General features: G+C 46.6%; 1 pseudogene; it reads left to right on the forward strand.

Annotated features, from left to right (window-relative positions):
* The first annotated feature begins 2,773 nt into the window (after positions 1-2,773).
* Positions 2,774-2,930, forward strand: LOC137359003 (U2 spliceosomal RNA; annotated as a pseudogene).
* Positions 2,931-14,411: the final 11,481 nt, after the last annotated feature.

Below are 14,411 nucleotides of genomic sequence, written 5' to 3' on the forward strand. Positions count from 1 at the left end.
GGTTCTTCATCCACAAAGGTGTTCAGAGGGCGAGAGAGAGACAGAGGGAAATGTCCCGACTCCTGAAAATTATGCAAAATCTACTCCGGTTGCAGTCTATGGGGGTCGAGGTCAAAGAGGGCCTCCAAGAGCTGAAGAGCCAGCAGGCCTCGCTCTTTGCCAAGGAGGCTTCCAAGATCATCTTCCGGTCCAGAGTCCACTCCATCGAGCAGGATGAGACGTGCTCGCGTTACTTCTTCCAAAAGGTACACAGAAAGAGCTCTGTTATCAGCAGCCTGAAGGAAGAAGATGGCTTGGTAACGTCTTCGCAGTCCGACATACTAAGGATCAGCAGATCCTTTTATGCTGGGCTGTATGACGCGAAGCCCACAGACAGCAGAAGATCCCAGTCCTTCCTGTCATCTATCACAGAGGTCTTAGACGACAGCAGGAGGGAGAGATTGGACAAGCCGCTAACTCTGGACGAGCTGACAAAGGCCGTCGAGTCCTTCGAGACGAGTAAAATACCCGGGAGCGACGGCTTACCGGTCGAGTTGTACTCGGCCCTGTGGGACTGGGTCGGCCCGGACCTGCTGGAAGTATACGAGACTATGCTCCTGGCCGGCAGCATGTCAGAATCCATGAGGAAAGGCATCATCACCCTCATTTACAAGCAGAAGGGGGAGAGGGCAGAAATCAGAAATTGGCGGCCCATCTCACTGCTTAATGTTGACTACAAGATTCTGTCCAAAGTCATAGCCAGTCGAGTCAAGTCTGCTCTGGAGTTGGTGATTCACCCCGATCAGACCTGTACTGTACCCGGCAGGAAGATCTCTGATAGTCTCGCGCTACTCAGGGGTTCGATCGCCTACGTACGGGACAGGAGGGTGGACACCTACCTCGTCAGCCTGGACCAGGAGAAGGCTTTTGACAGGATATCGCACACCTATATCATGGACGTGCTTTCCAAAATGGGGTTTTGGGAGGGAATCTGCAATTGGATCCAACTACTCTGCACAAACATCAGTAGCGCAGTTTCAATCAACGGGTGGGAATCGGAAAGTTTCCCGATCAAATCTGGAGTCAGACAGGGCTGTCCTCTCTCCCCGGTCTTGTTTGTCTGCTGTATTGAACCCTTTGCTGAGTCTATTCGGAAGGATGCGAGCATCGGAGGGGTGACAACCCAGGCAGCAGAGGCACTCAGGTTAAAACCTCCCTGTACATGGATGACGTCGCCGTCTTCTGCTCGAATCCGCTGTGGTGCGCAGACTGATGAGCATCTGCGACCAGCTCGAACTGACCTCGGGAGCCAAAGTTAACCACGGCAAGAGCGAGGCCATGTTCTTTGGGAACTGGGCTGACCGATCCTTTGTCCCCTTCATCGTCAGGTCAGATTACCTGAAGGTGCTGGGGATATGGTTCAGAAGGGCCGGGGCGTGCACCAAAACATGGGAGGAGCGAGTAGCCAAGGTACGACAAAAGTTGGGCATGTGGGGGCAGCGATCTCTCTCCATTGTGGGTAAGAACCTGGTCATCAGGTGCGAGGCGCTCACGTTGTTGCTCTACGTGGCGCAGGTCAGGCCCATACCCCACTCCTGCGCCGTGGCAGTCATCCGAGCCATTTTCCGCTTCATCTGGGGATCTAAAATGGACAGGGTCCGGAGGGACACGATGTTCAAATCTCTGGACAAGGGCGGGAAAAATGTACCCAACGTGGCCCTCATCCTGATGACCACCTTCGTGTGCGGCTGCATCAAGCTGTGTGTAGACCTCCAGTACGCAAACTCCAAGTGTCACTCCGTGCTGAGGTTCTATCTGTCCCCGGTGTTGCGAAGGATGGGCTTGGCCACATTGCCGCGGAACGCTTCATGCAGTTGGGCCGTGCCGTACCACCTATCCTTCGTGGAGCAGTTTCTGCGGGAAAACACCTTTGACCACTGGTCCGTCAGGCAGTGGTCTGCACGGAATGTCCTCAAGGCCCTACGGGAAAAGGAGATGGTGGATCCTGTCGGATGGTTCCCCGAGCAGACCGTCAAAGTCATTTGGCGTAATGCCTCATCAGCAGAACTTTCAAACAAGCACCAAGATGTAGCTTGGCTGGTGGTGAGAAGGGCCCTTCTGTTCAGATCCTTCATGCACACCCGAAGTCTCGCCCCCTCCGCACAGTGCCCCCGCGTTCGCTGTGGTGGGGAAGAAACTGTCGCCCACCTCCTCCTGGAATGTGTCTTTGCAAAGCAGGTGTTGAAAGAGATGCAGTGGTTTTTGTCGAGGTTCATCCCAAGCAGCTCTGCAACATAGGAGTCTGTGCTCTACGGGCAGTTCCCAGGGACGCACACCGAGACAAACATCAACTGCTGCTGGAGGACTATCAATTCGGTGAAAGACGCCCTTTGGTCTGCCCGAAACTTGCTGGTCGTCCAGTGCAAAGACTTGTCCACAACCGAATGTTGCAAACTGGCACATTCCAAGGTCCAGGACTCCGTGCTGAGGCACGCACTAAAGCTTGGGGCAGCCGCAGCAAAGGCTCAATGGGGAAAGACTACAGTGTAAGGTCCCCCCACCAAGCTGAACTGAGGTTCTGGATAAATGGGAAACCCCTCGAACTGTATCGTTGATATTTTCATTTACTGTAAATATGAAACTGTAATTGGCATTACAAGAGTGAAATGGAAGGGTTGTGAAGAAACTCATGATAGTATTGAAGGAAACTGATCTCCCGAGCAATGTTTGTATTTTTTGGTGCTGTTTGAAACTGTCTGGCAATGTAATTTTTGCAGATTTTTATGAATAAAGTATATTTTGGAAATAAAAATAAAAGATATCTGTTCTTATCAGTTTAATATCTGATACGTCCCCTATCTGGGGCCCAAATATTAAATTGATTTTTGGGACAGGGAAATGGAACAGGGGCTTGCCCCGTCCACTCCATGCATCCACCTGGTGAAAAAAAAAAATAACAAAAAAGTTTGCGGCTCAAAGAGTGAGAAAAAAGGAATGTAGTGGTAGTAGGAGACAGCATAGTGAGGTGGATTGACTCTGTTCTCTGCAGCAAAGAGCAAGAGGCCAGACGGCTGTGTTGCCTGCCGGTGCCAGGATTCAGGACGTCTGCTCAGGGCTGGAGAGAAACATACAATGGGAGGGGGAGGAGCAAGTTGTCGTGGTCCATGTCGGTACCAACGACATAGGCAGGACAAGGATAGAGGTTCTGCATAGTCAGTATGAGGAACGAGGCGGCAAATTAAGTAGGAGAACCTCAAAGGTCATCATCTCTGGATTATTACCTGAGCCATGTGCAAATTGGCATAGGACAAATAAGATTAGAAAAATTAATGCGTGGCTCAAAGACTGGTGTGGTAGTAGTGGGTTCTGGTTCGTGGGGCATTGGCACCAGTACTGGGGAAAGAGGTGGCTGTCCCATTGGGACGGTCTGCACCTGAACCGTGCTGGGAGCGGTGTTCCAGCGAGCCACATAACTCGGGAAGTAGAGACAGTTTTAAACTGAATAGCGGGGGCATGGGATCAAAATTGGGTAGATCTGGTGAATCAAGGAGGAGAGACAAGGCAAGAGAGAACGGTATAAATATGGGAAATGATAATCAGACTGTGACAGGAAGGGACAGAGCATACAAATCAAAGAGTAATTCAACAGATAAGGCTAGAGGTTACAAAAATAATAAAAGGACAAAACTAAATGTTCTGTATCTGAATGCATGGAGCATTCGAAACAAAACAGATGAACTGAGAGCACAAATAGAATAAATAAGGACGATCTGATAGTCATTCCAGAGACATGGCTGCAGGGCGACATAGATTGGGATGTGAATATTGGAGGTTACATGGGATTTAGGAAGGACAGGAAGCTTGGAAAAGGTGGCGGTGTAGCTCTGTTAATTAATGATGGTATTAGCGCAATGGAGAGGGATGACCTGTGTTCTGGAGATCAGGATGTCGAAGCAGTTTGGGTTGAGATGAGAAATAATACGGGCAAGAAGTCACTTGTGGGAATGGTGTACAGGACACCTAACATTAACCACACTGCAGGATGGGGTATAAAAAAAGAAATAATGGTAGCTTGTCAGAAAGGTACAGCAATAATTATGGGGGATATTGATCTCCATATAGACTGGAAAATTCTGATGGGCAGAGGTAGCCTAGATGAGGAGTACATAGAATGTTTTTGGGATAATTTCTTGGAAAAATAAGTTCTGGAGCCAACCGGAGAGCAGGCTCTACTAGACCTGGCATTGTGCAACGAGATAGGATTAAGTAATGACCTCATAGTGAAGGTGCCCCAAAGTAGTAGCGATCATAATATGATTGAATTTTACATTCTGCTTGAGGGAGAGGAGAGTGGGTCCCAGACTGGTATTTTAAACTTAAATAAGGGTAATTATAGGGACATGAAAGCAGAGCTAGCTAAAGTGAACTGGCAAATTAGGTTAAGGGATAAGTTAATAGAGATTCAGTGGCAGACATTTAAGGAAAATTTCAGAATACACAGAATAGATACATTTCAACGAGAAAGAAAAATTCCAAAGGTGGAACTCACCATCCGTGGTGAACAAAAACAGTTAAAGATACTATCAAACTTAAAGAAAAAGCCTATAATTGTGCAAAGATGGGAGGCAGGTCAGAAGACTGGACAGAATATAAAAAACAGCAAGAATGACTAAAAGATTGAGAAGGAAAGTAAAATTAGAGTACGAGAGAAAGCGAGCGAGAAATATAAAGACAGCTAGTAAGAGTTTCGATAGATATATTAAAAAGAAAAGTGTGAACAAAGTGAGTGTTGGTCCGATGGAAAGTGTGTCTGGGGAATTAATAATGGATAATTAAGAGATGGCAGATGAATTGAACAGATACTTTGGATTGGTCTTCACTATTGAGGATACAAATAACATCCCAGTATTCGCTGTAAGTCAGGAAATGGCAGGGAGGGAGGAACTCAAGAAAATTACAATCACCAGGGAAGTGGTACTAAACAAATTGTTGGAGCTGCGGGCTGACAAGTCGCCAGGTCCTGAAGTGGCTAGTGAGATAGTTGATGCGCTGGTTTTAATTTTCCAAACTTCCCTCGCTTCGGGAAGGTTCTGTTAGATTGGAAAGTAGCGAATGTAATTCATTTATTCAAAAAGAAGAACAAAGAACAAAGAACAAAGATAATTACAGCACAGGAACAGGCCCTTCGGCCCTCCAAGCCTGCGCCGATCCAGATCCTCTCTCTAAACATGTCGCCTATTTTCTAAGGTTCTGTATCTCTTTTCTTCCTGCCCATTCATGTATCTGTCTAGATACATCTTAAAAGACTCCATCGTGCCCGCGTCTACCACCTCCGCTGGCAACGTGTTCCAGGTGCCCACCACCCTCTGCGTAAAGAACTTTCCACGCATATCCCCCCTAAACATTTCCCCTTTCACTTTGAACTCGTGTCCTCTCGTAATTGAAACCCCCACTCTGGGAAAAAGCCTCTTGCTGTCCCCCCTGTCTATACCTCTCATGATTTTGTACACCTCAATCAGGTCCCCCCTCAACCTCCGTCTTTCCAATGAAAATAATCCTAATCTACTCAACCTCTCTTCATAGCTAGCGCCCTCCATACCAGGCAACATCCTGGTGAACCTCCTCTGCACCCTCTCCAAAGCATCCAGATAATGTGGCGACCAGAACTGTACGCAGTATTCCCAATGTGGCCGAACCAAAGTCCTATACAACTGTAACATGACCTGCCAACTCTTGTACTCAATGCCCCGTCCGATGAAGGAAAGCATGCCGTATGCCTTCTTGACCACTCTATTTACCTGCGTTGCCACCTTCAGGGAACAGTGGACCTGAACACCCAAATCTCTCTGGACATCAATTTTCCCCAGGACTTTTCCATTTACTGTATAGTTCACTCTTGAACTAGGGAAAAAGGGAGGGAGACAGAAAGGAGGAAACGACAGGCCAGTTAGCTTTACATCTGTCTTAGGGAAAATGTTAGGAGCGATTACTGAAGATGTTATAGCAGGGCATTTAGAAAAAAATAAGGTAACCAGGCAGAGTCACATGGTTTTGTGAAAGGGAAACCATGTTTAACCAATTTATTGGAGTTCTTTGAGGGAGTTATATGTGCTGCAGATAAAGGGGTACCGGTGGATGTATTGTACTTCGATTTCCAGAAGGATAAGGTGCCATATCAAAGGTTATTGCAGAAAATAAAAGCTCATGGTGTCAGGGGTAACATATTGGCATGGATAGAAGATTGGCTAGCTGACAGGAAACAGAGAGTCAGCATAAATGGGTCATTTTCTGGTTGGCAAGAAGTAACGAGTGGTGTGTCACAAGGATCTGAGCTGGGGCCTCAATATTCTACAATTCTCGAAATGACTTTGATGAAGGGACCAAAAGTATGGTTGCTAAATTTTCTGATGACAAAGATAGGGAGGAAAGTAGGTTGTGAAGAGGACATAAGGGGGCGACAAAGGGATATAGATAGGTTAAGTGAATGGGCAAAGACCTGGCAAATGGAGTGTAATGTGGGAAAGTGGGAAATTGTCCACTATGGCCGGAAGAATAAAAAAGTATATTATCTAAATGGTGAGAGATTGCAGAGATCTGAGATGCAGAGGGATCTGGGTGTCCTAGTGCACGAATCGCAAAAGATTAGTCTGCAGGTACAGCACGTAATTAGGAAAGCCAGTAGAATGTTATCATTTATCGCCAGGGGAATTGAATACAATATTAGCGAGGTTATGCTTCAGCTAGACAGGACATTGGTGAGACCACTTCTGCAGTACTGAGTACAGTACTGGTCTCCTTATTTATGGAAGGATGTAAATACATTGAGGTAGTACAGAGAAGGTTTACTAGACTAATACATGGAATGGGCGGGCTGTCTTACGAGGAAAGATTGGACAGGCTAGGTTTGTATCCACTAGAGTTTAGAAGAGAAAGAGGCGACATGATTGAAACATACAAGATCCTGAGGGGTTTTGACAGGGTGGATGTGGAAAGGATGTTTCCCCTTGTGGGAGAATCTAGAGCTAGGGGGTCACTGTTTAAAAATAAGGGGTCACCCATTAAAGACAGAGATGAGGAGCAATTTTCCCCCTCAGAGGGTCGTGAGTCTTTGGAATTTTCTTCCTCAAAAGGCGGTGGAAGCAGAGTCTTTGAATATTTTTAAGGGAGAGATGGATAGAGTCTTTATCTGCAAGGGGGTGAAAGGTTATCGGAGGGAGATGGAAATGTGGAGTAATCAGTTCAGCCATGAGCTTATTGAATGGTGAAGCAGGCTCGAAGGGACGAGCGGCCCACTCCTTCTCCTAATTCGTATGTTCATATGTAAAGACAATGTAGAGTGGTCTGTACTGTTCACAGTACTTCTCCTGTAACTGCCGAAGTGAGCAAATCATGTCGACTGTCGATCTACCAGCTCTGAAGCTGCACTGAGACTCAGGATAGATGTGTGATGCCAGGGTCTGCAATCTGGTCAGAGCAATGTGAGCAAAGACCTTCCCCACAATACTTAGCAAGGAGATGCCTCGGTAATTGCTGCAGTCCCTGCAATTCCCCCTTATTGTTGTACAAGGTGACAATGTTTGCATCATGCATGTTTTGAGGTGCAGATCTTTCCTTCCAACAGAGACACAGAAGTTCATGGTGATGCTGCAGCAGAGCCGCTTTTCCACTTTTGGTGATTCCAGGTGGAATACCATCATTTCCCGGGACTTTACCACTGGCAAGACGGTCAATGGCCTTATTGAGCTCTACTATGGTGGGGTCATTGTCCAGCTCCTCCATGACATGGAAGTCTGGAATGGCGCTGAGAGCCACTTCAATGACAATATTCTCTGTTATGTAGAGTTTAAGGTAATGCTCCACTCACCTTTCCATCTGCTTGATAACAGATGATTCCACTTTGACATTGCACTGAGGCCTTGAGCATTGTTGTCGGAAAGAGCCTGCTTGAGGATGTTGAGGAACTCCTGGGTCCTTTCTGGATCAGTGGTTCGTCAAGTGTTGATCAGAGGACGACCTTTCTTCATGGATAGATGAAGCTTCCTTGGCTGAAGCCTGACCTTGTTACACACCAGGGAGTGGTCAGTGTCACAGTCAGCGCTGTAATGGCTGCGAGTGATGAGGACACTGCTGAGGGTGGTATGTCTGGTGATGATAAGGTCTAGCCGGTGCCAGTGGCGTGATCTTGGATGGCTCCAGGACACCCTGTGGCACAGCTTGACCTGGAAGTAGCTGTTTATCACACAGAGTCCATGGTGACAGCATAGCTCCAGCAACCTCTGTCCATTTTCATTCATCTTGGAAATCCCCTGGTGCCCTATGCTCGTTGGCCAAGCTGTAGTCAGTACCCAAGCTTGCGTTGAAGTCTCCAAGAAGGCACAGTCCCTCCGTGCTGGGAATTCTACTGATGGCAGTGTCAAGTGTCACATAGAATTGATCCTTGACATCTGGGGTGGAGGTGAGTGTCAGGACATAGATGCACATGAGATTAACTGGGCCCACGCTTATTGACACGTGAAGAGTAAGAAGTCTCTCTGAGCCTACTGTGGGTGGTTCACTCATCTCAAGTGGCGTGTATTTTCCTGTGAAACCCACTCCATGCTCACGAGTTGCCTCTTGGGCTTTCCCCTGCCAGAATAAAGTGTAGTGTTTCTCTTTGAGGGATCCACTTTGAATGAGTCTAGTTTCTTGCAGCACAGCAATGTCCACATTGAGCCTTGTGAGTTCTTTGTCTATCACAGCTGTCTTGTGTGTGTCATCAACCTGCAGAAGGGTGTCAGTAAGGCCAGGACACATGGCCCTCACATTCCAGCTTGCGATGCGAAGGACCGGTGTCTTCTTTGTTGAGCTTGCTTTTCTTGGTGCATTGATTATCGATCCGCCTGTTGAGAGATGACTCTCTAAGCTCCAAGCACCCATTGAAGCAAGCAGGTCGTGGCAGGACAGCACCTAACTGATTGGGGGCTACCCAGCTTGGAGTGGGTGGTAGCTATCCAATGAGATGCCATGTTATCTTCCACTGTCATAAGTAACCCCTGGTGCTCATACTCTGCACCAAGTGAGTGAGAGCTTATAATCGGTAACCGTTTCTTCCCGCGTTGTGTTAATGTTTAAGCACAAATAGTGTCCTCCACACGGCACATTAGTACTGAACACAAAATGGCTCCTTTGGTCATGTGTTAATTATAAAATAGCTTTCTTGACCTTGTTAGTCATTACAATGGATTGAAAGATTGTGGTTCGAGTCTCAGCAACCCAGCAACTTCCCTCAGCAACCCAGGATGCAGCCCATTCAAACTGGGTGACTTTTCTACTGTGAGTGCTGCCAACCTTGAAATTGTCTCCTCTTTATCTATTTTCATCCTGTCCAATTTCTTCACTTCCTCCTCCTTTACTGTGACATTTGCTGCATCCGCTTATTTTGTGATACTTAATTAGTATCTCAGCCACACCCTCTGCCTCCACAGGATCTCCGAAATGACCCACCCTTTCATTGACTGTCCATATGTTGGTAAAAGAATTCAGTGTTCCCAGTTATGTGACTCGCTAATCTTTTCTCATACATTCTCTTGCTGATCTCATTTCCTTTTTCCACTCTCCTCTGTACTTTCTTTATTCTGCTTGTTTCTCTACTGCATATAAATCCTCACATGATTTCGATATTAATGATTTTTGAACTATTTTGTTGAAGGATTGAGTTTTGCAAATTTCTCCCTAGCTCCCCTCATGGTCAGGCAGAAAGTTTACCTGCTGTGTTTTCAAACAGCAACAGCTTTATTTGAAAAGCCATTATGACAGGATTCCGGGTTTTAATCCAGTCACAAATCTGGTTCTGATGTCTTGTGGCTCCAGCTGTCACATGACCTGTCAGAGGATGACCTCATAATTGACCCAGTCATGGAGCTGTGGGTTGATGTTTAAATTGTTTCAAAATAATTTTCCAGAAGGACAATTAAAATTAATCGATATATTAAAGGGAGATTTTGTGCATTTGTGCTCCCAGTGGAAATTCCTGCAGAGTTTGCTGGTTTTCAGAACCCCAATTCCCCATGGGAAGCTCTGTGTCGGTAATATGTATTCATTATATCAATATTATACAGAATCATTTCATGGGAGACCCCAGTGTGAATTGTAGACAGGTGGGTCAGTTTTAACTTTCAAATTAACACAGAAGCAAAATACTGCAGATGCTGGAAATCTGAAGTAAAAACAGAAAATGCTGGAAATACTCAGCAGGTCTGGCAGCATCTGTGGAGAGAGAAACAGAGTTAACGTTTCAGATCTGTGACCTTTCATCAGAACAGGGCTGAAATTGTTTGTGGAACAGACACGATGGGCCAAGTGGCCTCTTTCTGTGCCTTAAACTTTCTATGAGTCTAAGATTCTATGAGATTCTGGAATCAATTTCAGGGTCGACGACATTACACTCTGTAAGGATAGGAAGATGGAGATTATTAACTACAGTGCAAGAATATAGATGCTTTTACATTATTTTAATCGAAATTGATTTAAATTTTGTGTTCACGAATCCGATATTTTGATCACAATGACACTGATAACAATGGAAAAAGCAAGACTTGCATTTCACGACCACAGGACGTTGCAAAGCCTTTTACAGCCAATGAAGGACTTTCCAAGTGTAGTCACTGGAGTCATGTAGGATACATGGTGGCCAATGTGTGCACAGCAAGCTCCCAGAAACAACAATGTGATAAAATCCAGATAATCTATTTTTAAGTGATGTTGATTCAGGGTTAAACAATGACCAGCATCCCAGAAATAATTCCCCTTCTATTCTCTGAAATAGTGCCATGGTACCTTGAACATCCACCTGAGAGGGCAGAGGGATCCTCAGTTTTCTGTCTCACCTGAAAAACAGCATTTCTGATAGTGCAGCACTGCCTTCGTACTGTACTGGAGTGTCAGCCATTTTTAAAGGCTGTTAGTCCCACTGGAAAATATTTAAAGGAAGATTAAATGAAATGAAATAAATACATTGCTTTTGCGTCTCTCCTATCCCCCCAATAACAGTTAAATTAATTATTTGCCCTTTCCCTCCCAAAACCTACCTTTACCATCTGACCTTCAGCCCAAAACTGCACAAACTGTAAGCTATAACCCTTCCCACCATCCCCTACACCCATGACATTAATTTGACTCCGGCCCCCCATCCCCACACTGAGAAATTCAACTTCTCCCCCCTCCCCACCAGTGTTGCACCTCATTTCCCCGGATGGGGCTCCGAAGGCACGGCAGTGCCGGCCACTGGGCTGAAGATCGCAGCTGGATATCAGGAAGTGATGGGATAATAATTAATGCAGGTTTGTGGTCCCGTTGCCGAGCGGTGGGGGTCCCCCACAAGGCCTCGCCGTCGCCGGCAATATCGAGCCAGGCCCTGCCGGCGTTGAGGTCCGTGGCGGGCCTCATCCAGGGCCATCTTCAGGCGGCTCCCACCCCACCCCCACCACAGATCTCGACGTCGAGGGCTCTATAGAATCCAGCCCATTGTTTCTGTCAATCTCAACTCCACAAGGATTTGCCTGTTAATTGTAGAAAAATTAAAGCTCTATAACCTTTTGATAAAAGTGGGTTTAAATCCATTTCCAAACAAATGATAGTTCTCATTGTATCGAGAACATGTTTTCTTACATACAAACATACCAATTAGGAGCAGGAGTAGACCACTTGGCCCCTCGAGCCTGCTCCACCATTCAATAAGATCATGGTTGATCTGATTGTAACCTCAACTCCACATTCCCACCTGCCACCGATAACCTTTCACCCCCTTGTTTCTCAAGAATCTATCTACCAAAGCCTTAAAATATTTCAGAATTTCTGCCGTCCAGCAACTCTCACTTTATTTCCTGGATTTCACCTAAAAAATGTATTTCCACACTTTAGATATCCTTTACTTTATTAATGTTTTTGCTCCCTGGGGATTTCCCTTTAATTATATTCAGCGCTGGTATTTTACTGCCACACACTGACTGAAAGTGTCCCATATTTCTGCAGGAAAAACACTCAGCTTCTTTGGCGAGGCAGTTTTCCCACTTGTGCCTCTCTCGGCCACACCTACTGCAATTTGTTGCAGCTACCACGAGATGCTCTTCCCGTCTTTCTTGTCTTTTACCCCTAATATTTCCTTTTGTTTTCTGAACAAATTCAATTGAGTCTGCAACTCTCGAGATCAGACTCTCCCTGTCCCCTCGAACAACGGATTGGTTAAACTTTCTAACCTCTGTTTGTCTGCTCAGTTGAAACTCTTTCGTTAATGTGAGATCAGCCCTGGACTGTAGATGATCTGAAAGGGTGTTGTCTAATACCCCGAACACAATCCTGTCTCCCTTCAGCTCTTCCCTTAAGTTGCGGTATTCACAATCCTCCGTGAGATTGTACAAGTCATTGATAAATGAATGAATGCTCTCCCCTTTCTGTTTTGTACGCTTATTAAATTCAAAGTGATTCCTGACAATGCAGCAGCCAGCCGACGTCATCAGAGTGCTCCAAGATGCGCACATGCACAAACAGTCTCCTGCGCTCTGAGATGCTGCGCATGCTCAGCCTACGTCTTCCAGGACGAAGTGGCGCATGCGCGGGAAAACTCTCGACCCCCTCTCAGCCACTCACTCCAGGCCGCTCACTGCCCGCTCCTCGCTGCCCCGCTCCCCCGCCCTCCAGCCGCTTGCTATACCCCCACCCCCGCACTGCCCTCTCTCCGTCCACTCACGCCCCGCTTCCCCCCCACGTCCCTCCAGACACTTGCTCTAAGCCATGCTGCTTCCCTCCTCTCGGCCTCTCGCTCCAACATTTGATCATTCTTCACCGCACCACCCGATAAAGCAAGGCGAGCCTCGCGGGGTGATGGGGCAATGTTGGCTCGAGTGGCCGAGAGGAGGGAAGCGGCAGAGCCCATGGCCTGGAGTGTGAGCGGCCAGAGAGCAGGATGGGGGTGGTGGTGGGCGAAGCGGGGAGTGAGCAGTCAGAGAGTGGGATGGGGGGAAGCGGGGAATGATCGACCGGAGAATGGGATGGCGCTGTTTAGAGGGGATTTGAGGAAGAAATGTTTCACCTCGAGGGTGGTTGGAATCTGGAACACATTGCCTGAAGGAGTGGTAGAGGCAGGAACCCTCACAACATTTAAGAAGAATCTAGATGAGCACTCAAAACGCCACAAAATACAAGGCTACGGCCACGTGCTGGAAAATGGAATTAGAATAGATAGGTACTTGATGGCCGGCACGGACATGATGGCCGAAGGGCCTGTTTCTGTGCTGTATAACTCTATGACTCTATGAAACCTCACTGAATTACAGAGGGTGTGCAGCACTGTCAGAGGTGCTGTCCTTCCGATGAGACTTCAAACAGCGCAACGTTCTCCGAGTATCAACCAAAACATGTCCATTGTGTAGATATGTGCCATATTTGCTTATGAAATGACAGTCACTGCTCCGAAAGTAATTCACTTTAGGTGAATTAAGATGACTTGGTTCTATATAACTGGTGAATGCACAAGAAGGAGCGGGGGACTGTTGGGGGTGGGACGGAGGCGGCGATGGCAACCTTTGAGGGGATTTTTGGGTCGAAGTTGTTTTCTGTGATAAATTGAGTAGCTCCATCTTTAATCCTGGCAGCTGCCTGAATGTCACAGACAGTGACATTTCAGTGGAAGAGGCTGCATTTGCGCATGTGCTAGTACAGGTTGCGTTGTCAGCAAACGCAGCGTTTTAACTTTGGCTCCACGATGACATATTTTTCCTCAATTAAAATAGGTCTTGAGTGCCTTAATAACTTCTTCACACATAGCCTTCTGTTCTTCATGAGGATGTTGCATACACACTCCCTCCATTTCAGACAATAGTGTACTGACCTGCTCCATGTCTGGCTTCTGCACGAGACCCGATGCAGTAGATACCTTGCAAACCTCTGGAACCATCTCGGCCACTCCTCGGCTTGGTTCAGTCCAGTGACCTTTTCAAAGGTACAGGCAAAGATTTCTCCATCTTCACTTTGGTTTACTGCGGCCCCCATATAATATTCTGATATCTGTCAACAATTTATAAGAGTCTGACGGTTAAAATAACCTGAGTTTACTCTGCACACCTTGCATTGAATGTTTCATCCACAACTCTCCATGAGGTGCCGTCCAGATTATATTACAACACTTCCTGTGATGGTGCACATAGTCTATTTATATAATCTGCCCAGTTACAACACAATGTCCACTCTTATATGATTGTACAGATGTGAGAAAAGCTGAGGATGGGAATGGAACGTCTGAATGAAGATTTCATGATGCTGATGATGTAAATGAGGCTGATCTGTTACCCATTCCACAATCCCTCTTTATTTCTGTGCATGTTTCTCGATGTTGTTTCAACCAAATTGAAAAAGAATCACAAATCCTCCTCTGGAGCCTCAGATATTCATTGGCAGAA

The sequence above is a fragment of the Heterodontus francisci genome, unplaced genomic scaffold, assembly GCF_036365525.1.
Source record: "Heterodontus francisci isolate sHetFra1 unplaced genomic scaffold, sHetFra1.hap1 HAP1_SCAFFOLD_300, whole genome shotgun sequence".
Classification (NCBI taxonomy): domain Eukaryota; kingdom Metazoa; phylum Chordata; class Chondrichthyes; order Heterodontiformes; family Heterodontidae; genus Heterodontus; species Heterodontus francisci.